The 22,436-nt window shown below is 45.7% G+C and overlaps 1 pseudogene; it reads left to right on the top strand.

The window, feature by feature from the left end:
* The first annotated feature begins 17,284 nt into the window (after nucleotides 1–17,284).
* Nucleotides 17,285–22,140, top strand: LOC123444168 (annotated as a pseudogene).
* Nucleotides 22,141–22,436: the final 296 nt, after the last annotated feature.

The raw sequence follows: 22,436 nt of genomic DNA, 5'->3' as shown, positions 1-22,436 counted from the left end.
CGCCATCACCACCGTCACCTCCGCCTCCCCGCGAACTCCGGCTTCACCGGGCCGTCTCACCAACGTTGGTGGGCCCCTCCTCGGGCTCCTCCCACCATCGCGTTCCCCCCACCGTCCCGGTTCCGTTCCGGCAAACGGGACTCCGATCCGTCGACGGTAGTGACCGTTAGGAAGGTTTGAACATGCGGTTCTTCCATGTTGTGTTAGCACACAGACTTCTCTGTGTTAACACACAGAGTTGTGAGAGAGATGTGAGATGTGAGATATAAATAAAAATAAACGTTGTATTTCCGTATGTATGTATGTATGAGATGCGATGTATGTATTTGCGTATATAGGTATTTGGAGGAATACGATATTTGCATGATTATGTATCTGTGAATAAAACCGAGTATTTGGCCTAAAGCCACTTACGGGTGGGGCCAACGCACCCGTTGTCCATGACACGGAGGCCCCACGCGATAATTAAAAAAATAAAGATAATGTTAATGTTTTTATTAAATAAATAAATAGATATATTAGTTAATTAATTAATTAGAATAATTAGAATATGACACGTGGGTCCCCCACTAAATTAATCTGATTAATTAATATTTAATCTTAATTAAAACTTGTGCCTATGACGTTCGGGACGTGCTCGTGAGTTGACGAGTCAAATGTTGATGTCAGCATGACATCATGCTGATGTCATAATAGCTTTTTATTAAATTATTTAAATCTGTTTTTAATTCCTAATTATTGTATAAAACTTTAAAATTTAATATTAAATAATCCGTAAGTCAGATCAAAATATTTTCAACATGAAAGTTGATCAGCAGAACGAGACGAACCCGGATACACGGTCCATTCGTGTGTCACGCGTCCCTAGCATAGCAAACATGGAACATTTTCATCATTTCCAGTCTGACCGTTAGTAGCCCGAGACCCGAAAAATATCGTCAGATATTCTTCCGACCCGTCTATGACGGATGTTGCTGCGTTAGCTCATGTCTAGCCTGCATCTTGCCATGTCATGCTTTGTGTTGCACCGTTGCTATTATTTATTGTTTCTTCCCCCTCTTCTTACCGGTAGACCCCGAGACTGACGTTGCTGCCGGGTACATCTACGACCCTGCCGATCAGTCCTTTGCCGTAGAGCAGCAAGGCAAGCAAAACCCCTTGATCATTCCTATATCGCCTATGTCTTTCTTCCTACTGCTTGCATTAGTATTTTGCTACTGTTGTAGTTAGCTCCTATATCTGATGCATAGCCTATTTTTGATGAACTGCTACTTTCAGTCATGTACCTTTAATCTGCTTAGTATAGGTGGACCAGTCATCCCCTCTGACCCCGTAGTTCAGTTGCCCCGCTTGTTTTCAAATCCCGATCCCTGATCGACGAGCCAGACCCGACACAGCACATACACCCCCCTTCGTTTGTACGACGCTACAGAGATACTGTCGGGTACCGAGGGTGACACCTCGCTAAGTACTCCTGATGATATCGTTGTAGTATAGCTAGTCGGTCGTGGTTATCGAGGGTGATTCCTCTTTCACCATTCCCGATGACACCTCTGTCGTGCAACTCCTCAAGTGTGGGACCCTCGAGGGTGATTCCTCTAAACCCACCTTGACGGGTACATCGTTCAGAATCCAAAGAGGGTGATACCTCGGATTCCCCCCGATGTTACAACCACACAGTTACTCGACCATGTTACTGGGATCTTTGGTGATTTAGTTGTAAGACGGGTGGATTCCCGTGAGACTATGTTGTTGGCCTATTTAAAATGTTAATGGATTTGGGTATTTGATCTGGGTTGGTCGGAGACCTTTTCGCACTAACAGGCTACGCCGGAAGAATTATGGGTACTCGGCGTCGCGGTATCAGCCGAAGCTTTTCAGATGCAAGCAATGTAGCGGCGCGCGCCCGAGTGGTCCCGAGATGCATCGCTCTTGTGATTAAGGGATGCTAGGACTGATGTCGGCCGCCCAGGCCACGTGCAGGAGCGCGAAGGGGAACTGGGACCACGAACCCTTTGTGCTTAGGAGTTAGACCGGCGGGCTGGCCTCTCTTATTTGTCTTAGGTGGGGCTGCGACGTGTCGATATTCCGAGGCCGGGCAGGACCCAGAAAAGTATGTCCAGACAGAGTGTTATCGAGCGTGACGGGACATGTGGTGCACCCCTGCAGGGATGAAAATTAACTATTCGAATAGCCGTGTCCACGGTTACAGGACGACTTGGAGTTGTGCCCCAATCTTATACAACTACAGTGGTTACTTAACTGGAATTAGTTTGCCTCGGGATTGCTTCCTCGCAGGGAGTCGAGGGAGGATCTTTAGGCGCGACCTCACTTTAATATTGCTGCAACAATATGACTATTAATGTGTTACCCCTGTTCTACTCTTGTCTATTGCTGCAAGACCCTGAAGATGCTAGTCTTCGATAGGACTAGGCCTTCTCTCTCTATTCTCGCATTGCTGCAGTCAGTCCACATATAACAGCCCCCCCCCTTCTTTGATACTGATGCATATTTAGAATAGTTCTGATGTAAGACTTGCGAGTACTTTGGATGAGTACTCACCGCTGCTTTGCTCCCCCCTTGTCCCCTTGATCCATTTGCTGCGACCAGATGATGGAGCCCAGGAGATGGAGTTTTTCTCGCCGACGCCTGCCGTCCCGATGGTGTCTTCTTCGTGGAGGCCGCTGAAGCTCAGGAGTAGTTAGGAGGTTCCCAGGAAGGAGGCCTCGCCTCGTTCAATCGTCGTATCTTTTGTGCTAGCCTTCTCTAAGGCACCCCATGTTTTATGTCTGTACTTAGATATTGTTGCTTCCGCTGACTCGTGTGTTTATCGAGCTTTCGTATTCTAGCCCTCGAGGCCCCTGGCTTGTAATATGAAGCTGATGTTATTTTATTTGTGTCTAGAGTTGTGTTGTGATATCTTCCCGTGAGTCCTTGGGTTTGATCGTACGCATTTGCGTGTATGTTTAGCGTACGATTAAACCGAGGGCGTCACACTCTATTGACCAGAGTGACGCATGCACGCGCGCGCCAGACTCGGTCAAAAGAGCGCGGCCACGCATGCGCACTCCTCCTCGCTCTCTCTCCCTCTCGGTGAGTCTCAGGGGTCCCAAACGACATCCGCAATACCGTGGTTTCGACCCCGAGCCCACACTACCCCTCCTGCGAGCTGCGTTGAAACCACCGACGCCTCTCGCTTGGTGCACCGTTAGGGGCCTATAAATAGGCCTTCCCCCTCGCTCCAGCACCCTCACCCCACTCCTCCAGAGCCTAAATTCTACCCCTAGCCACTCCATTTGAGCACACCGAGCTCCTGTGCTCGAGATCGACCGAGACCCCGCCGCTTCAAAGCTCCGTCGATCTCGGGCTACGGGCCAGATTCGACGCTCCTCTCTCCTTCTCCGTGACCCTAGCAGCCTCACGGAGCTTCTCCATCACCTCCCCAAGCTAATCCCTCCCATAGCACCTAGTTCTGCAACCTCCCGAATCGGCTCCGCTGCAGCCACCTCTTCGCCGGTGAACCAGGGCCTCCCCATCCACCCCTCGACCACCAGCTGTTAGGTGACGGTGCACTGGTTCCATTTCTGCCATCAGCAGGGCTCGAGGGCATCGGTAGCGTCGCCCGCGTGCCATCCCTCCTCTCTGTCCACAGGTGGAAGATGACCCCGACAGGTGGGGCACACCTGTTGGTGGCTCTTCCCTCTTCCCCTCTCTCCTCTCTCCCGCTGACCACACGGGCCCGCGCGTAAGGTTTGAACCTGGTCGCGCGCACGCCTGGGCTGGCTGGCTGGCTAGCTGGCTGGCTAGGCCAGCCCAAGCCTCAGGCCGAGCCAGGCCTGAACCATAGCCCTTTTTATTTTTCTGTTTAATCCAGTTTTAAAGGATTTTTGAAAAATTTGTTATCCAGTATAATTTAATTATTTTTCCACCACAATTCTTCTAAAAATGACTAGAATTTAATAGAGCATTTGCACAAATTTTTGACACAAGTTTTCTGTATAACAATAAATAAAAAGGCCATGTTGAATTTTTTTGCTTCTGTTCAAATGATTTTTAAAATAGTCCTTTCACCAAAAGTAGAGCCAAATATTTCCAAAATGATAATATAGACTTATCAGAATAGAGTAACATTTTTAAAGTGATTTTGTGCTCTGTTTTTGAGTGAGCTACTTATTACTTTATTATTTACTACGACGATAGATACCACGTGTGACGAAGGAGTTGGACTTGAAGACCCCGTAGACCCCGGATACTTAGGTGATCAAGGAAAGCAGCCCTTTGACCATGTTTGAGCAAATATTATATTGCATGATAGTAGAGCAATTATTCCCGTTGCATATGATCATGAATACTCGGTAAATCATCGATACGATGTTTCTGATGGCTCCTCCGGAGCACTTGCATTTGAGCATGATCCTACCACCTATGAGGATCACGCTAATATCATGTTGACAAGTAAAGCTAAGCCTAGTAGAAGCATGAGCATGGTGATGGTAAATATGAAAGGTTTATGAAAACCCCGTCGGGTGCCACTAATGCCCGAGGGTGATGATGAGTTAGGTGGCCAATTATGAAGAAGTAGTGCACCGGGTATATTTGGTGTGAGTGGTTTCGGAAATGGGATTAGATTTATGATGTGTCGACCGTCCCAAGCTTATATGTACGACCACAATACCCCTTTATGGGACGGGGCTTTGTTGGTTACTTTGATTGGTGCTAGCAAAGAGGCACATTACTAGTGGCGGGATTTATGTGTCGTCATTGGTTATTTTATTGGCCAGACATGGAAGGACCGGAGTTTGGAGAAGAGTACGTCATTGGAGACGGACCTGCGAACTAGGACGCTTCCCAGTCAGAATGCATGTTGGTGTAGGCACGTGGCATGGGCACCCTCTTAGCCCCAAGATTTTTCGCTATTAGATGTATCGATGTGAGTTGGCCTTGTAGGTCGTGCCTATGTGAACTTGACCTTGTTGGTCATGTGTTGTATTATTTTGGTATGTTGGGTATAAGACTCTTAATATTCAGCATCTATGTGTTCGGTGAGCATTGGTCTCTAGGATCACTGAGCACGTTCATTCGATGATCTCGACTCGTAAGTCGGGGTCCCCACACCAGGATGGAGATGCACCTTTGCAGGGCCTATGATATGTCCATTTTGCATCATGCTTTCATGTTGATATTTATAGCTTTATGGGTTGTTATATTACCTTGTAGTACCATACTTATGCCTTTTCTCTCTTATTTTGCAAGGTTTATTTGAAGAGGGAGAATACCGGCAGCTGGAATTCTGGACTCGAAAAGGAGCAAGTCTGAGTCCTCTATTCTGCACAACTCCAATTGCCCTGAAAATCAACGTGGATTTTTTTGGGAATATATAAAAAATAATGGGCGAAAGAAGTACCAGAGGGGAGCTACCAGGGCCCCACAAGCCTGGTAGCCGCCACCCCCTGGTGGCGGCTACAGGGCTTGTGGGCTCCCTGACGGCCCACTTGCCCCCCTCTTTTGCTATATGAAGGGTTTCGTTCCAGAAAAAAATCAAGGAGGAGCTTTTTCGTGGTTTCGCCGCCGCCACGAGGCGGAACTTGAGCAAATCCAATCTAGAGCTCCGGCAGGACGATCCTGCTCGGGAAACTTCCCTCCCGGAGGGGGAAATCGTCGCCATCGTCATCACCAACACTCCTCTCGTCGGAGGGGAGTCATCTCCATCAACATCTTCATCAGCACCATCTCCTCTCCAATCCCTAGTTCATCTCTTGTAACCAATCTCTGTCTCGCGACTCCGATTGGTACTTGTAAGGTTGCTAGTAGTGTTGATTACTCTTTGTAGTTGATGCTAGTTGGATTACTTGGTGGAAGGGTTTATGTTCAGATCCTTGATGCTATTCATTACACCTCTGATCATGATTATGATTATGCTTTGTGAGTATTTACTTTTGTTCCTGAGGACATGGGATAAGTCATCCTGATAATAGTCATGTGAATTTGGTATTTGTTCGGTATTTTGATATGTTGTATGTTGTTTTTTCCTCTAGTGGTGTTATGTGAACGTCGACTACATAACACTTCACCATATTTGGTCCTAGAGGAAGGCATTGGGGAGTAGTAGGTAGATGATGGGTTGCTAGAGTGACAAAAGCTTAAACCCAGTCTATGAGTTGCTTCGTAAGGGGCTGATTTGGATCCACTAGTTTAATGATATGGTTAGACGTTGTCTTAATTCTTCTTTCGTAGTTGCGGATGCTTGCGAGAGGGGTTAATCAAAAGTGGGATGCTTGTCCAAGTAAGGGCAGTACCCAAGCGCCGGTCCACCCACATATCAAACTATCAAAGTAACGAACGTGAATCACATGAACATGATGAAACTAGCATGACAGAAATTCCCGTGTGTCCTCGGGAGCGTTTTTCCTCCTATAAGATTTTGTTCAGGCTTGTCCCTTGCTACAAAAGGGATTGGGCCACTTGCTGCACCGTTTCTACTACTTGTTACTTTTCGCTTTCTACGTTTCACCTTGCTACACCATCACTTGTTACCGCTACTTTCAGTGCTTGCAGTTATTACCTTGCTGAAAACTGTTTATCACAGCCTTTTGCTCCTCGTTGGGTTCGACACTCTTACTTATCGAAAGGACTACGATTGATCCCCTATACTTGTGGGTCATCAGCCTACACCTTCGTAGCATCCCCCCAATCAAGCGTCTTCTCCGTCCATGACACCAGTCATGTGGGATGTCCAAATCTAAATCCACGGGGTGCTTCCCGCTGTGCATCACGTGGTTCGGTGATGTAGAACCACTCCTGCCGCCATATCTTGATGGTTTCTATGAAAGAACCATCCGACCATTGTACCAGGGGGAGCTTGCTAATCATCACTCCCCCACAATGTACCTGCTCACAGCTAACTACCTTCGGCTTGACGTTGAAAACCTTCAATCACAAGCTGAAGTGGGGTTTGACCACAGAAAGGCCTCGCAGACAATGATAAAAGCCGAACTATGCATAAAGGAGTTCCACGGAGATCATGGAAATCCAATCCATAATAAAACATCAGACGACATACGAAGGGTTGGAGAGGGAAGCCGAGGCCTCGGAGGAAGTGGAGGATAAACACCACCCTCTTGCCTTGTTTGGGCATGGGGATGACTTGGCCCTTCTTCGGAGCGCGATGAACAATGTTCTTCGATAAGTAGCCGGCGTGCTTCAACTCCAAAATGTCATTGTTGGTGACGCTGGAGACCTCCCATTTTCCTTTATAACTCGAGCCGGCCATGGCCAAATTGGGTGAAAGGTTTGAAAGTATTGGAGGGAGGATGAAACTTGGGAGCTTGGAGCTCAGAGGATTAGGGAAGGCGATGAAAATGTGAGATGTGGAAGGCGTGTGGAGGCTATGGTGGCAGGTTTCCTTTTTAGAAGCCGATATAATACCAAGAGCCCCTTTGTTGCACCGCGGACCTCGCCACTTCCCGATAAACCGTGTATTTATGCCCGCGTGGTTTAGCCCAAATCATAAACCATATCCCCTAAAAGGTAGAGAACGGTCTCTATATTGATGGGACGTGCCAATGAGAACACTGCCATGAACCACAGATCGAGTTTTTTAACTGGTTAGTGGTCGTGACCGACTGCGACCTTTCACTAAAAAGTTTTTAGACAGAAGTGATGTTCACACTCGAGTAGTTGGCCTTCGAGGCTAAGTCACATATATTGTTATGAAACAGGGAAGTCCTCAACAGCGAGGAATGAAGAACACAATGTTGGAGGCCGGTTTGGGGGTTACTGAGGGAGTCCGTTATTAAGGGGTCCTCAAGACGCTTACTTATCTTCACGGTCTAACTCATGGTCCGCCGTATAATTATCATTGGAGGGCCGAACTGTAAGACGACGCCGTATCCACGACAAAAATCTCCTAAGTCAAGGTATGTACTCCAAGTCCTAATGATAGATTCGGCATGTTTCCTCCCTAATGTAACCGACATTGTGTAACCCTAGGTACACCTCATATCTATATAAACCAGATGGTTTTAGCTTATATGGCATGTTAAGATCAATATTCCTAGGGTTTTAGACCTTATCATACGATCTCGAGGTACTCTGTACTCAATACTTCATCATAAAATACAAACAAAGCAGGACGCAGGGTATTACCTCGATCGAGAGGGCCTGAACTTGGGTAAATATTGGCTCCCGTGTCTCGTGTTCCCATCGATCCAAGATCCACAGTTCAGGACCCCCTATCCAAGATCTGCCGGTTTTAACACCGACACACTTGAGGATATCCAATTGTCACTATGAAGAATCTGAAAGATACCAGAACCAATATCGTACCCTCTAATACGAGGTGGTAGGGAACTCCCATCAAGCTCTGCACTTGACTCACCTTCTGTTTTGAGTAGGCTTGCGACACCACCACTTGTTGTTTGTTGTGATATGTCGCGAGTACTTGATGATGCCACTTCTAAATTTCATGAGGCTCATGATAATGCTCTTACTATGATAGATAAAACTGAAAATGTGTCATTTGGTGAATTACTTGATGCTCATATTGCTAGATCTATATAAATTGAATATGGCGAAACTTCTCAAAACTATGATTCACCAATTATGCCTAGATCTCCTACTCGGTATGATATGCCTGACATACCTGAGGGTTATGTTGTGGATGGGGAGATAGCTAGAGAGTTTTTTGCTAGTAATGATAGAGATGTTTATGAAAACTGCTATGCAGATTGAAAGAAAAAATTATGATGGAAAAAATGAAATGTGATCCTAAATTTGCTACTTCTCCTATATGTGTTACTGATAAGTATCATGAATTCTCTATTGATCCTAAGTTAATTACGTTGGTATAATCTTATCCTTTTCAGGGTTATGAAACTGAACTGTTGTGGCGCACCTTACCAAGTTGCATGATATTTCCTCCCTGTTTTCTCATGAGGAAAAAATCCACTACTTTTACGTATTTAAACGTTTTCCTTTCTCACTAAAATGTGATGCTAACAAATGATTTCATACACTTGCTCCTGGTTGGTGCATAGTCCCGAGGATATTATATGTTACTTCTCTCAAAAATATTTTCCTGTCCATCAAAAACAAGCTGCTTTACACGAAATATTTAACTTTGTGCAAATTGAAAAACAGAATCTCCCTCGATCTTGGGGGATGCTTCTCCAGATAATTCAATCTTTGGTTGATCATCCTCTTAAGAAAAATGTAAGACTTCATATCTTTTCTAATGGACTAATCGATGCTTCTAGGGACTACCTAGATAGTTGTGCTGGTTGTGTTTTTAGGGAACAAACTATCAGACAAGCTGAAGAATTATTAAAGAATATATTGAAGAATGCTAATGATTGGACACTTCCTGAACCACCAACAGAACCTATCCAAAAGAATAGATATATTCTATTCCTCGGTCTAGAATATATGCAAGAAACCAAGAGATCTATGAAATAAAAAGGTATTAAATATAAAGATGTTAAGACTTTACCACCTATTGAAAAGGTACATGGACTTGACATACCTACACAGGTAGTAGAGCTAAATTCTCTCAGTTGAATTAATGAAAGTGATATACCTTATAATAAAATTGTTGAGCAATGCATGGATGAATTTGATAATTCCGTTGTTAAGCAAGAATATTTTATATGTATGTTAAGGATCAACTATAATGAAATGCCATGATGGTTGATTGCTTGAGTGACTTAATGTTAAGAATTGCTAATGATGTTAATGGTCTAGGTAAACATGCTTCCATGGTTCATACTCAATTACACTAAGTTGCTAAGTCGCAAAATGATTTGCATGCTGAAATGAATGATAATCTGAATGATCATGTTGTTAGAGTAATGACTAGAGGGGGTAGAATGACTTAGGAACTGTAAGTGAATCTAGTGCCCCTTAGTGATTTTGGTGGGTTGAAGACTTATAGGTTAAGAGACTGATATGTTTGTGAGTGTACACAGGCTCTATAAGTCACTAAGGAGTTTGAGTTATTCGATGAATACCGACCCCTAAAAATGAATGTCTTCGGATGAAGACTTTGGTTATTCCTTGAAGACTTTGACCGCAAATAAATTGCAAACAGATCGATATTTCTCATGAAGATATTGAAGATGGGGAATTCAGTGTGTCGTGAAGAAAATGGTCTGAAGACTTTGAAGCTTGGAGATTTACTCTTTCCATTTCATTTTCTTCTTTCTTGAGTCATAGGAACACCGTACTGTTAAAGGGGGTCGAGGTAAAACTATGGAATAAATTTCCTCATGATGATCAACTAAAACCTACACCTACCAGATCCTCTAGTGAGGAATATGAGAGACACGAGGACTTTCACAGTTGAAAGTTCTGACCGTTGTCGCGCCGCGCGCCACCTGTCGCAAATCTTATCCACCCAACGGTCATATCATTAAGGGCATTTATGTCATATCATCTTGGGATGCTCGCATGCTGTAAATAGCCACCCCCCACAACCACTAGTTGGTTGGCTGCTCCAAGAGAAACTGTCACTTGTCATTTAGAGCAACCCAATTCCTCAAGGTGTGTGAGTGACAATCATCAAGTGAGGAAAAACCCCAAACACCCAAACCAAACCCAAAACCCAAGTGATTGAGCATCACTCAAGAGTTTGTTCCTGTGTGGAACTAAGGTTCGTTACCTTTGAGGAATGTGCATCCTCTAGACGGTTAGGCGTCATGGTCTAGAGCATCCGCGAGTCAACTGTGGATCGCCGGGTGACCGAGTTTGTGAGGGTTTGGAAGTCTATCGTGAAGACTTACCACGAGTGTTGGGCGAGGACTGTGTGTCCTTATCTCAAGGAGAATATGGTAGGACTGTGTGTCTCAAGACTGTGTGTCATTAGGTTTCAATACCTAGCCGCTCCAAACTAGATGTACGACTGTCACAGCAGTTGGAACTGGGTCATCAAACACTGTCTTCATCGAGCAACTGGTTCTATTTCCTCAACTCCTTTCATTTCATCTATTGCATGTTGAAGACTTTCACCTATAGTGTTTGAAGAATTTAACTGAAGACTTTCATCAATTTCCTCACCTCAAATTCTTCACTTGAGTTATTCATCACCTGCTTATCCAATACTTGTGTCATGTGCGAACCGAACTGTTTTATTCACGCTAAGTACTTTGCTATAACTTGTTTTACATTTCTGTCTGAGTACTTTTTTTGCTGCACGTGATTCATGAGTGAGGACTTTGCTCGTTAGGAATTTCCTGAGTGATGAATTTTTTAAAATCGCCTATTCACCCCCCCCCCTCTAGTCAACTTAACGCACTTTCAATTGGTATCAGAGAAAGGTACACCCTTGTTATGTGTGATTTTGGTTTAACCGCCTGGAGTTTTAGTTATGTTGACCGCAGGTATGATCAAGGTTACTGCGGGATGTCCCACCTTCAAAGTAAAGGACTTCCCCTACTCGAAGACCAAGATGCAAATGCATCTCCAACAATTGACAACGACCTCTCATACATTGTGGAAAATGGTGTTCCTCAAGTTTCTGCAACAATCTCTCGTGCTAATGTGAAGAAGTTCAAGCAACTTGACTCGCAAGCAAAGAATATCATTTGTGGGCATCTGAGAAAAGGTTAGTATGGCAGAGTGAGTGCTTTGGGCTCTGCGAAGCTTATGTGGGACAAGATGTCCAAAGTCAATGAGGGAGTCTCAACACAACGTGACTCTCGAGTTGATGTTCTTCGCAATCTCTTCAACTGTTTCAAGAGACTTGACAATGAAAGCTGCCAATATACCTTTGATCGCCCCACTGATATCTCAAATGAACTGCAAGCTCTGGGAGCTAGAGACAACACAGACCATGAAGTGGTGAAGAAACTGCTACGATTTCTTGACCCATCGTTTGATACACTGGTTATGATGATTCAAGAGAGAAGAGACTACAAGATGCTTGATCCTGCTGATATACTTGAGAGACTCAATACTCATGAATTTCAACGATAAGAAAAGAGAGAGTTGTATGGACCAAACTACTCAAGACCTCGTGCACTGAAGACAAGAGTTGTTTCCTCATCTGAAGAAGAAGAGTCTCACTGCAGTCTTCGTGACCCTGAAGAACTTGGTCACGAACTTGCTATGCTCGTGAGGAAATTCCAGAAGTTCACAAAGTGTGGCCGATTCGTAAAGTCTTCAAGAAGAGATATGAGGAAATCAGAATCTTCATCCGAAGACTACAAGAAGAGAACATGCCATAAATGCAAGAAATCCGGTCACTACATTGTTGATTGTCCTTGCTGGGTGAAGGAATCAAAGAAGAAGAAGTACAAGGATGAAAGTTCTAACGACTCGAAGAAAAATAATAAATCCTCAAAGTCTTCATCTTCAAAGTCCTCATCGCACAAGAAGACCAGCTTCAGAAAGGCTCGGGCACTGATAACCCACAAGTGTAGGGGATCGCAACAGTTTTCGAGGGTAGAGTATTCAACCCAAATTTATTGATTCGACACAAGGGGAAGCGAAAGAATATTCTCAAGTATTAGCAGCTGAGTTTGTCAATTTCAGCCACACCTGAAAGATTAGTGTCTCCAAGCAAAGTATCAGTAGCAAAGTGGTATGATAGCAACGGTGCCAGAAAAGGGTCTGTTGACGGCAGACTATTCCTAACTTGTTGTATCAATGTCGCCAGAAAATAGCACGTTTACAGGGGACTATTCTTGAGAATAATGCTTCCCCGGCTATGGCTCCAGAAAAGTCTTGCAACAGGTAGCAGCAAAGTAGCAAGTAACAGCAGTAGTGACAGCAGTAGCAACAAAGTAACATAGCAAGGACCAGTAGTAAAAGACTCCTAGGCAGTGGATCGGTGATGGATGATTATGCCGGATGTGATTCATCATGTAACAACTATAACACGGAGAGATAAGTAACTAGCTCCCGTTCGTCAATCTAATGTAGGCATGTATTTCGTATGTAGTCATACGTGCTTAGGGAAAAGAACTTGCATGACATCTATTGTCCATCCCTCCCGTGGCAGCGGGGTCCTAATGGAAACTACAGGATATTAAGGTTCTCCTTTTAATAAAGAACCGGACCAACGCATTAACACTTGGTGAATACATGAACTCCTCATAGTATGGTCATCTCCCGGAGTGGTTCCGGCTATTGTCACTCCGGGGTTGCCGGGTCATAACACATAGTAGGTGACTAGAACTTGCAAGATATGATCTAAAACACACAAATATTGGTGACAACATAATAGGTTCAGATCTGAAATCATGGCACTCGGGCCCTAGTGACAAGCATTAAGCATGGCAAAGTAGTAGCAACATCAATCTTAGAACATAGTGGATACTAGGGATCAATCCCCGTCAAAACTAACTCGATTACATGATAGATCTCATCCAACTCATCACCGTCCAGCAAGCCTACGATGAGATTACTCACGAACGGTGAAGAGCGTCATGGAATTGTCAATGGAGGAAGGTTGATGATGACGATGGCGACGATTTCCCCTCTCCGGAGCCCAGAACGGACTCCAGATCTGCCCTCCAGATGAAGAACGGGAGGTGGCGGCGCCTCCGTATCGTAAAACGCGATGAATCCTTCTCTCTGATTTTTTTTCCGGGCGAAACGGAATATATAGAGCTGAGGTTGGAGGCGGTGGACCCTCGTGGGCCCCACAAGCCCTCATGGCACGACCAGGGGGGTGGCCGCACCCCCTGGGCTTGTGGCCCACTCGCTCACCCCTCCGGTGGATCTTTGCGCAGGTATTTTTCATTAATTCCAGAAAAATTCTCCGTAAATTTTTAGGTCATTCCGAGAACTTTTATTTCTGCACAAAAACAACATCATGGCAATTCTGCTGAAAACAGCGTCAGTCCGGGTTAGTTCCATTCAAATCATGCAAATTAAAGTCCAAAACAAGGGCAAAAGAGTTCGGAAAAGTAGATACGACGGAGACGTATCAGGCACTCATCAACAAGGAAATGGATTCTGAAGAAGAATTTGAGGAATGTGAGGAAGAAGAAGGTTATGTAGTGGAGTCTGAATCTGGTGTGGGAAGTCTTGCACTAGCTACTACATTCGTCAGCAAGTCCACCTTCAACTCTGAAGAAAATGACAACATCAACAACACTGATGACAGTGAAGATGACATCGCTCCCACCTATTGCTTCATGGCAAAAGGTTCAAAGGTACCAAGCCACTCATCCTCCTCTGATTCTAGTGACTGTTAACCTGATGAATTTCAAAACCCAGTTACTATAAACTTGCCAACATTGCTACTAACAACAAAGTGCCATTGAAAAGCTTCGGAAACTGCTAGACAAAAGCAATGACATGTTGAATGATGAAATGAATCGGACTCAAATCCTCACGGAAGATACTAAAAGTCTTCAGTCTAGGTATGATAGTCTTCAAGATCGTCATGTTACACTCTTGGCTGATCATGAGAAGCTATCCTATGAATTTCTTCAAAGGAAGCTTGATCTTGAGAAGTTGAGAATGTCATATGATGATCTTCGAATGGAAAATGATTCATTACTGTGGCACCCCGATAGAGGGCCGACACACGCCCGTCCCCAGGATAAGACCGGATGCACGCCAAAGACATGATACAACAATTCGAGGCAAAAATGGCTTTATAATATAATGGAGTATTACAATACTGTTGCTTACAACAATATTACATAACTCCAGAGCTAACTAAATGGCAGCAGAGATCTTGATTCAGCGGCAACGACCTAGGTTGATATGCACCTTTGCATAGAATCGACAAAGATGGGGAACGGGTTCCGATTGGAACACCAAATACACTGGAGGCTTACTACGGCCAAGGGCTCGGGTGAGCATACTCGAAAGGATGGGCGGAAAGCCAGGATAACCATTAGGCAAGGTTCGACTATGGAAAGTGGGTGTTTTAGAAGAACTGGCCATGGCTGCTGGTTTGGGGATTCTAGCCTGGGTTCTCTTGCAAGGATCTGGCTTACTAGATGGAGAGAGCGGCGGCTCACCAGTGGGAGGGGTTAAATCGGCAGTCGGGCTGGAACACACCAAGATGGCGTGGATCCTTCTCGTGTCGGGTAGAAGATACGCCGGCACGGCCGACAACTGGGTAGGGTCATGGTGCAATATAGAGTGGTTGGGTGGGCGGACAACTGGGTAGGGACACGTCCATTCCGACTGCGCCGCCTATTGATCAATAGTGACCATGTCGGGTGCCAGAGAGGGGTCAAATCTATTGGCTCACTACCGGTCGAACCCGGGGTGGTCTTGGTGCTAGGGTAACCTATAGCCAGCCTGGCTCTGCTACCAAGTCTTGTGGCACCCCGATAGAGGGCCGACGCACACCCGTCCCTAGGATAAGACTGGATGCACGGCAAATACATGATACAACAATTCCAGGCAAAAATGGCTTTATAATATAATGGAGTATTACAAACTGTTGCTTACAACAATATTACATAATTCCAGAGCTTACTAAATGGCAACAGGGATCTTGATTCAGCGGCAATGACGTCTCTGGCTGGGCTCCATAACTCGCAGGACTGGCTGGGTTACAATCGAGCACGACGAGTCTTCTCGTGCAACTGGCCACGTGCAAGGCCAGGTGAGTACTTTGAATATACTCGCGAGAGAACCAAATACATATCATCCAAACAAGCAGATGACAAAGCTAGCCCTATGTTATACAAGAATTATTCTAAGCATGGCATGGAATTAACAGGAAAACATGGATCAAGCATGTAATCTACATAACTAGCATGGCAAAGATCACTACAAGTGATTAAATTACTTACTATTACCGAATGTCAACTTACTCTCTTCCGGGTTGTCCCACAACCCTCGATATACTCGTAATCCAACCTGAACGGATCCAAATCCCTTCCAAATCATATGGTCATCTGACCACTCATCATATAGCCATATCTTGGCTAACATATCATGTTCCCGACATCCTCTGATGTCCATGCCAGATGAGTTCTTCCATCATTGTTATCATTGTTATGGTTGACCACCTAGTGAGGTATGGTCGGGCTGTCCAATACCGAATAGATTCTTACACTGTGCAGAGGTTGCACACTTTACCCACACCATGGAGCACTGACCTCGTGATCCCATTTGGGTGGACCAGTGTTGCTCCAACGAACCTTGTCTGACCCGTGACTCTTCCATCATACCACCGACATTCATCCTCCCCCGGAGTCCTGCCTTGACACCTGCCACCGTCGTGGCTAAATTAAACTGTCCCAAACGGGGACGCCGGCACAAAACAACTCAACTAGCTCACACGGTTATCACTGCCTATCTGATCAGGGTAGCGCGTGTGCATAACCCTCGCACTTTGGAGGTACCGGTGAAAGAGGACGCAATCAGACCAATTCAAGGTCGTCCTATACCGGCAAATGTGGTTGCACGGGTAAGCCTGGACAGCTGACTCAAGATCAACCAACTAGGTTGCATTTTCAACTCAACTTATCCATCATCGTTCCATTACCTCGACAAATATAAGTGTTGAACAATAGCATAGCAAACAATAGTGTTGATAATCATGGCATGAGATCAGACCCTAGTACTAACATGTCAATGTTATTAACAATATTATTATTAGTATGGTAATATGTAAACAAGACATGGCATTAGATGAGAAGTAATGCTAACATATAACACGGATGTCCTAACAGGTGTATGCAAGTGCAGACTAACAGGTGATACAGATGAACACGCAGAGTGCAAGCAAAATCATCACACAAGTCTGGAGCTCATGATAAGAGGTTGGCTTGCCTGGGGTTGATGAATACGTCGGGAAGAAGCGCGACCATCTCACGGAAGGGTTTGTCGGAAGGGTTCTCTCTCGAAGGGCTCGATCGGAGGGCAATGGCAAAACAATCATTTCTACTGTGATGATGCGAAAATGGTACTATTGAAACGGGCTCAACGAGACGAAAGCGTGGGCGCTGGTTTTACCTCAATCAGAGTTACGGTCGCAAAGATACGCCCGTTTATTCGTTAAGTGATAAACATACAAAAATATATCCGTTTTAGTCCTTAACGGGTGAACGTTCACAATTCAGTAGGTTCGGTTGGCGGCTGAGAAAGGAGAAGGCACCTTTTCAGAGTTTACGCTTTCAGTGAACCGAAAGCGTGTTTACCTCCGAAACTGCACCCAAGTACGCTTTGAAAGTCAGAAAGCGTATTTGTACAAATACGTTTCCACTTAACAGGAGCTGGGCCCGGGTTGACTATCTTAACTCTCGCTGACGACTGGGACCGGCCCTATCTACTCTCTCTCTCTCTCTCTCTCTCCGACGAGCGGCCCCCCGTCTCTCTCTCTCCTCTCTCTCGTCCCTCCCCTGGCTCGTCTTCTCCTTCCTCGCGACCGAAGGAGAGGAGGCCCGACCGCCAACACTGCCGAGGCCTGGCAACTCGGGAGGGCCTAATGCGGGTCTCGCCGGCACTGGCGTGCCACGCCGCATCCGAGGGTGGTTGTGGGGCCATGCGTGACAGCCTGGAGCGCCGTGGCCACAGGCCGAGGCACGACGGCTCACGGGCGTCGGAGGGGCTGCTCCTATAGCGCTCCGCTGAGGCTTTGTTTGGTAGAAGTGGATTGGGGAGGTTTGGGAAGAAGGGGATTTGAAGGGATTTGAGGGGATTTGATGTATCCCTTCTTTCCATCCAATCCTCTCAAATCTTCGGAGCTTTGCTTTCACCAGTTTCTCGAGGAGGATCCTGAAACACATGGATAGGAAGGGATTGAAGGAGGGCGGAGGGGATTCGGCTAAGCAAACCCTTTTATCAAATGGGCGTCCGAGGTTGTGTGAGGTTTCTGCCCCTCTCGGGGATTTTCCTCTAAAAGCATCCTGCCAACCGAGGCCTAACGCCGTTACCCGCTCCCCGTCCCCGATCCAACGGCGCGGATCGCCCCGGACCGGGCCCACAGCCGGCCGACGGCCCGGATCGCCCCGCCCCGGAGCTCCAAACCCTCGCCATTTGGCCGACGGCACACACACACACACACCCGCCGTCCGCTCCCCCGCGGGGAGCCTCCACCCCCCGCGCCGCGCCGCGGCCCAGGGCCGACGGGCGCACCGATCCGATCCGCCCGCCCGCACGGCCGCACGCGCCGATCAACGTAGGTCTCGCACGAATCGGCCCGGAATTCGCGGGGGGCCTCCGCCTTCGCCGCTCGCCGCTCGCCCGTACGCCGCGCGTGAATCGGGGCGGCCGCTGGAGCCGGGGGAATTGCTCTCGGGTGTGGGGAGTTTTAGTTTTTTTTTCTTTCTTCCTCTCGGGGGATCTGCGTGGGTGGCCCAATTGGGAGCTCCCCGGCGGTCGATCTCGGGGCCGCGCGGCCTCCCGCGCTCGATTGGCCGCTGGTTTTTGGGGGCGCGTGGTGGGTAATTCGCGCGTGACGGCCGCGGTGGTTTCTGTCGATTCGAGCTTGGGCTCAGCTCAGCTTAGCTCGTGCTCGTGGTCGAGCGTTGGTTGGAGCTTAGCTTGAGCTGCTCTTTGCTCGGTGCTCCGGGATCCGGGCGTCTGCTAGTGGGGAGGGAGACGTGGGGGGATTTGGGGATGCTCCAGCAGATGCGCGACGCTTGGTCTTTGCTGTTCCCTTCATTTTTTTTTTGTCGTGGACTTACCTTTCCCCTGGCCCCCTCCCTCTTAGCTCCGAGCTCAGAGCTGCCGCGGCAGGGTCCAGGCGGATTCTCTCGCGTCTCTTTTGCATCTTTCAAGATTTGTTCAGCTGTACCCCTCTTCGGAAGGTGTATGTGGGAGAAAGATGTGATTTTTAGGCTTCAGCGAGGAGGTGGGAGTGATTCTTGTGCTAGCATCGAAACATTGTAGCTTCATTCTGTCCTAGTTTTGCTTGATTTGCTGCCCGTATGAGGGACATGAGGTATCTGTCGTGAGATTTAGCTGCCCGTATGAGGGACATGAGGTATCTGTCGTGAGATTTAGCTGCCCGTATGAGGGACATGAGGTATCTGTCGTGAGATTTAGCTGTCCGTTGATTGTAACAAGACGATGTAGTCTCTGTCCTAGTGTTTAGATTAGAGATTGTAGTTCTGTGGTAGTGTTTCGGTTTTGGATAATGGTAGTGTTTCGTGGGAGATGAAAGATGTGGTTTTGCCTGTGCTAGTTAAGATTATTTCTTTGCAGACTCTCATGATTTAACCCTGCTTGTAGTGGCAGGCCATCTAGATGACGAGCTCGGGTAGGATAATTGCTACTTGTTCCTGAGTTGTTTGAACCTTTATCTCTTGCATTGTGCTAATTGTCTTCACTTGCCATCCACAAGCTAACAAAGTGCAATAAGTTCACAGTTTCAAACTTAAATTGCACCCCCGTCTATTTCAAGACTGTTCTTTTCTGAAATGGGCGCACACTTGAGGTTGTGGGTGCCCATATTTAAGCCATCCTCACTAATTAATCAAACATGCTTCTTAGGGCGCTCCAATTCACTGGCTTTTAACACATTATCGTAGGTAGTGGAAGTTTTTTAGAGATAATCACCGTAATGCATCGCATATTACATTTAATCGGTTTAGGATCATGTTTGAATCTCAACCTTGTGGCCTAATGGGTTCTTGTAAATTTTAAAGTGCGATTATCACCGAGGCCCTAGTTGTGTTGTGTTGTAATATTTGCAAATTTCAAATATATTTAGTTAACTCTAATGTTGTGAGACTTGATTAAGCTATTCATATTGCTCTTTTGGTCAATATCGTATTACTGTGTGATGTCGATTTCTTTTGTAGGTGGCCCACTCTATTATTTGTTTCTGGCTCAGCCACCGCCTCAGAATAGTTTAGGACCTGAGATGTCCTTTACTCCATTAGGCAAAACAATGGAGGACTGTGCAGCCACCCCAGTACGCCGCCCTGCCGACCCCTCCTCCCCATCCCCAACCCCGTCTCCCTTGTCTCTGCGACAGTGGCGCCCAGCAGCGCAGCGCAACCTGCGCAACCAGTGGTCGCGCCTGCATGCCGCCAAGACCCGGTGGCTGGCCGCCACCGCCAATGGCTGCTCCCATGCTGCTGCGCTCGTCAACGCCAACCTCTCCCGTGGGTTGTCCCCTCTCTGGCTCTGTGTTTCAGCGATGCCTGAGTTTTTGATATTTTAGTATCTAGTTACTGACCGCATCTTGGGCTTGTCACTTTGTCAGTTACATGCCAGGGATGGATTTAGGAGTGCTCAAGGACATGCCCAGGATCCGCGACAGGGCGAGCGCCAAATTGGCCCATAAGGAGGTAGCTACGCTGTTGCCAGGAACTCAGCCAATCCTCCTCAGCAGCATGGCTTAATTTTCTTGTTGATCCCTCATTTTCATGTTTCTTGCTTGGTTCAGGTGCAATGCCGTGAGATGCTTCTATCAGCCTACAAGGAGATGGTAATGCTTTTATACAAAGGCCATCCTTGTTCATGTCCTTTTAGTCGGGACCCTGTAAGCCATTAATGGTTGTTCGGACTTTTTCTGCTCTTCCTATTTCCCTGTAATAGGTCTATGCCGTGTCTGACTTGGTTAAAGCTTCTCATGCCATGCGGTGTTTCTCTAAAGTATCTTCTGGCAGCCCACTAGTCCGATTTACGGACTGCCAGGATGATTTGAATGATTTAGGGGATGGTGGGGGAGCTCCAGTATACAGATGGGTGTCCATGTTAGAATTTGGTGGGTTACTCACATTTTTTAATGCAAAACTGGATTAAGTTCGATAATCTTTATTTTCCCTTCCTTTAGACATGGCATTACTTGATTTTAAGAGATTCAGAAAGTTTTGTTCTGAAATAGTAGGATTGACAGATGGACTTTCTTTTCATTTGTGTTTGGCATGACAAGAAATGCATTCTTCGAATCAATTCTGTATAGTTTGGGAAATAGATCCAACTTGGTCAGGAAGTCAAGTGAGTTTTATATAGTTAGAAAATAATTTGAAGTTGTTCAGTGTAGCACTGCCACATTACATCAAGTTAACTGAATAAATATCTTGTTATATTCAAAGTGATTCATCCAAAATTTCTTTCTGAAATAGCTACTCAAGATCAGATCTTCCTGATACAGCAAGATACAGCTAATATATTTATTTGTTTTTATTCACGAATTGATTTCAGAGAACCTTGCCAAAGAGCTTGTTGAGATGTTTGTTTCAGAGCTACAATTGAAGGTATGTTGTCACACAATTCTGCTATGTTTTAGCTTGTGCTCTTAGAAAATGCTTCTTTTTACATCCCTGTTTCTCCTGATCTTTTGGAAAATTCCTGACAGTGGAAATCATTTTTAATGTAGAGACTGATTGTCTTGGACCTCCTGTCAATTAACTCAAAAGGAGGTGCAGATCCTTCTTTAGAATGGTCGGATGAGCTATATGACGGGGAATTGTACGAATTTCAGAGTATTGGCCTGGGCTCTGGAGACAGCTTCCCACTGCCTGAGAATTGGAGGGTTGAGTCTTGCAGGCATGGCAACCTGGCCATGCTCCATCCCATGAGGTTTTACGGGTATTGATCCAATTTTTGCAATAGTGTTGCATTTATTACTTAGAAACAACTATCTCTGTCCTGGTGTTTATATCTTTAATTGTTTGTTTGGTGGAGATGGCATTAAGCTGGTTCATGTAATTGAAGGATGAGAGCGCCATCTTTGAATTAGATCAAATGTGTTGTGCTCCTGTCAGCATGCTTTCTAACAAGGGTTGTGTCTTTTCGATTATTATTTTACAGGTTTATTTAACCTCTTGGCTTGCTAATGTGAACATCAAGACGAGTAGGTAATTATGTCATCTGCTTTAGCTTTTGGATTTTACAACCTATAAGGATACCCGAATTTGCACCTTGAATTTCGAAAATAAGCTGTATCATATAGTTTTGGTGAAACTGTGATGGTGCTGACCTCTTGATTTTATTTTCAGAATCGATGAAATATTCGAGCTTGTTGGGGAAGAGATGCAAATCAAATTGCGCTGAAAACTTTGATGCATAGAATTTTAGTGAGAACTATTCGGGAATGACCCATCTCCCTTTTGATGCATAGAATTTAAGTGAGAACTATTCAGGGGTTATTTTTCCTTAACGGAAGTCATTTAGGCTAATTAGCATGTGTGATCTGCCCTAAGAAAGAGGGCTCGTCTAATCTTTCTCAAATGTATTACTGTTATGCTTGAATAGTCTCCTGGTAGTATTAAAGATTTTCTAGGTTTTCCTCAACAACCGAAAAAAGATTTTCTAAGTTAGTCAAGCAAAGAAAGGTTAAAACCACAAGAAAACCATCTTATTTGCACATGGGACTGAGGACATTTGATTAGCCCAGCCCATGAGTATAATCCTTAAGCTTGTTGCTTCCGGCCATCATTTCTTGGGACGTTGGTCTAGGTTGCCGTACAGTATTCGTTTTCAGCTTATTCCTGGTTACATTGAAATCTGTTGGTTTAGGACATATAGATGAAATCTGTTGTTTATATTATTTTTTTGTGAGGGAAAAT

This window comes from Hordeum vulgare, chromosome 3H (genome assembly GCF_904849725.1).
Source record: "Hordeum vulgare subsp. vulgare chromosome 3H, MorexV3_pseudomolecules_assembly, whole genome shotgun sequence".
In the NCBI taxonomy this organism is placed as follows: Eukaryota; Viridiplantae; Streptophyta; class Magnoliopsida; order Poales; family Poaceae; genus Hordeum; species Hordeum vulgare.
This window is presented reverse-complemented; position numbering and strand designations above follow the sequence as displayed.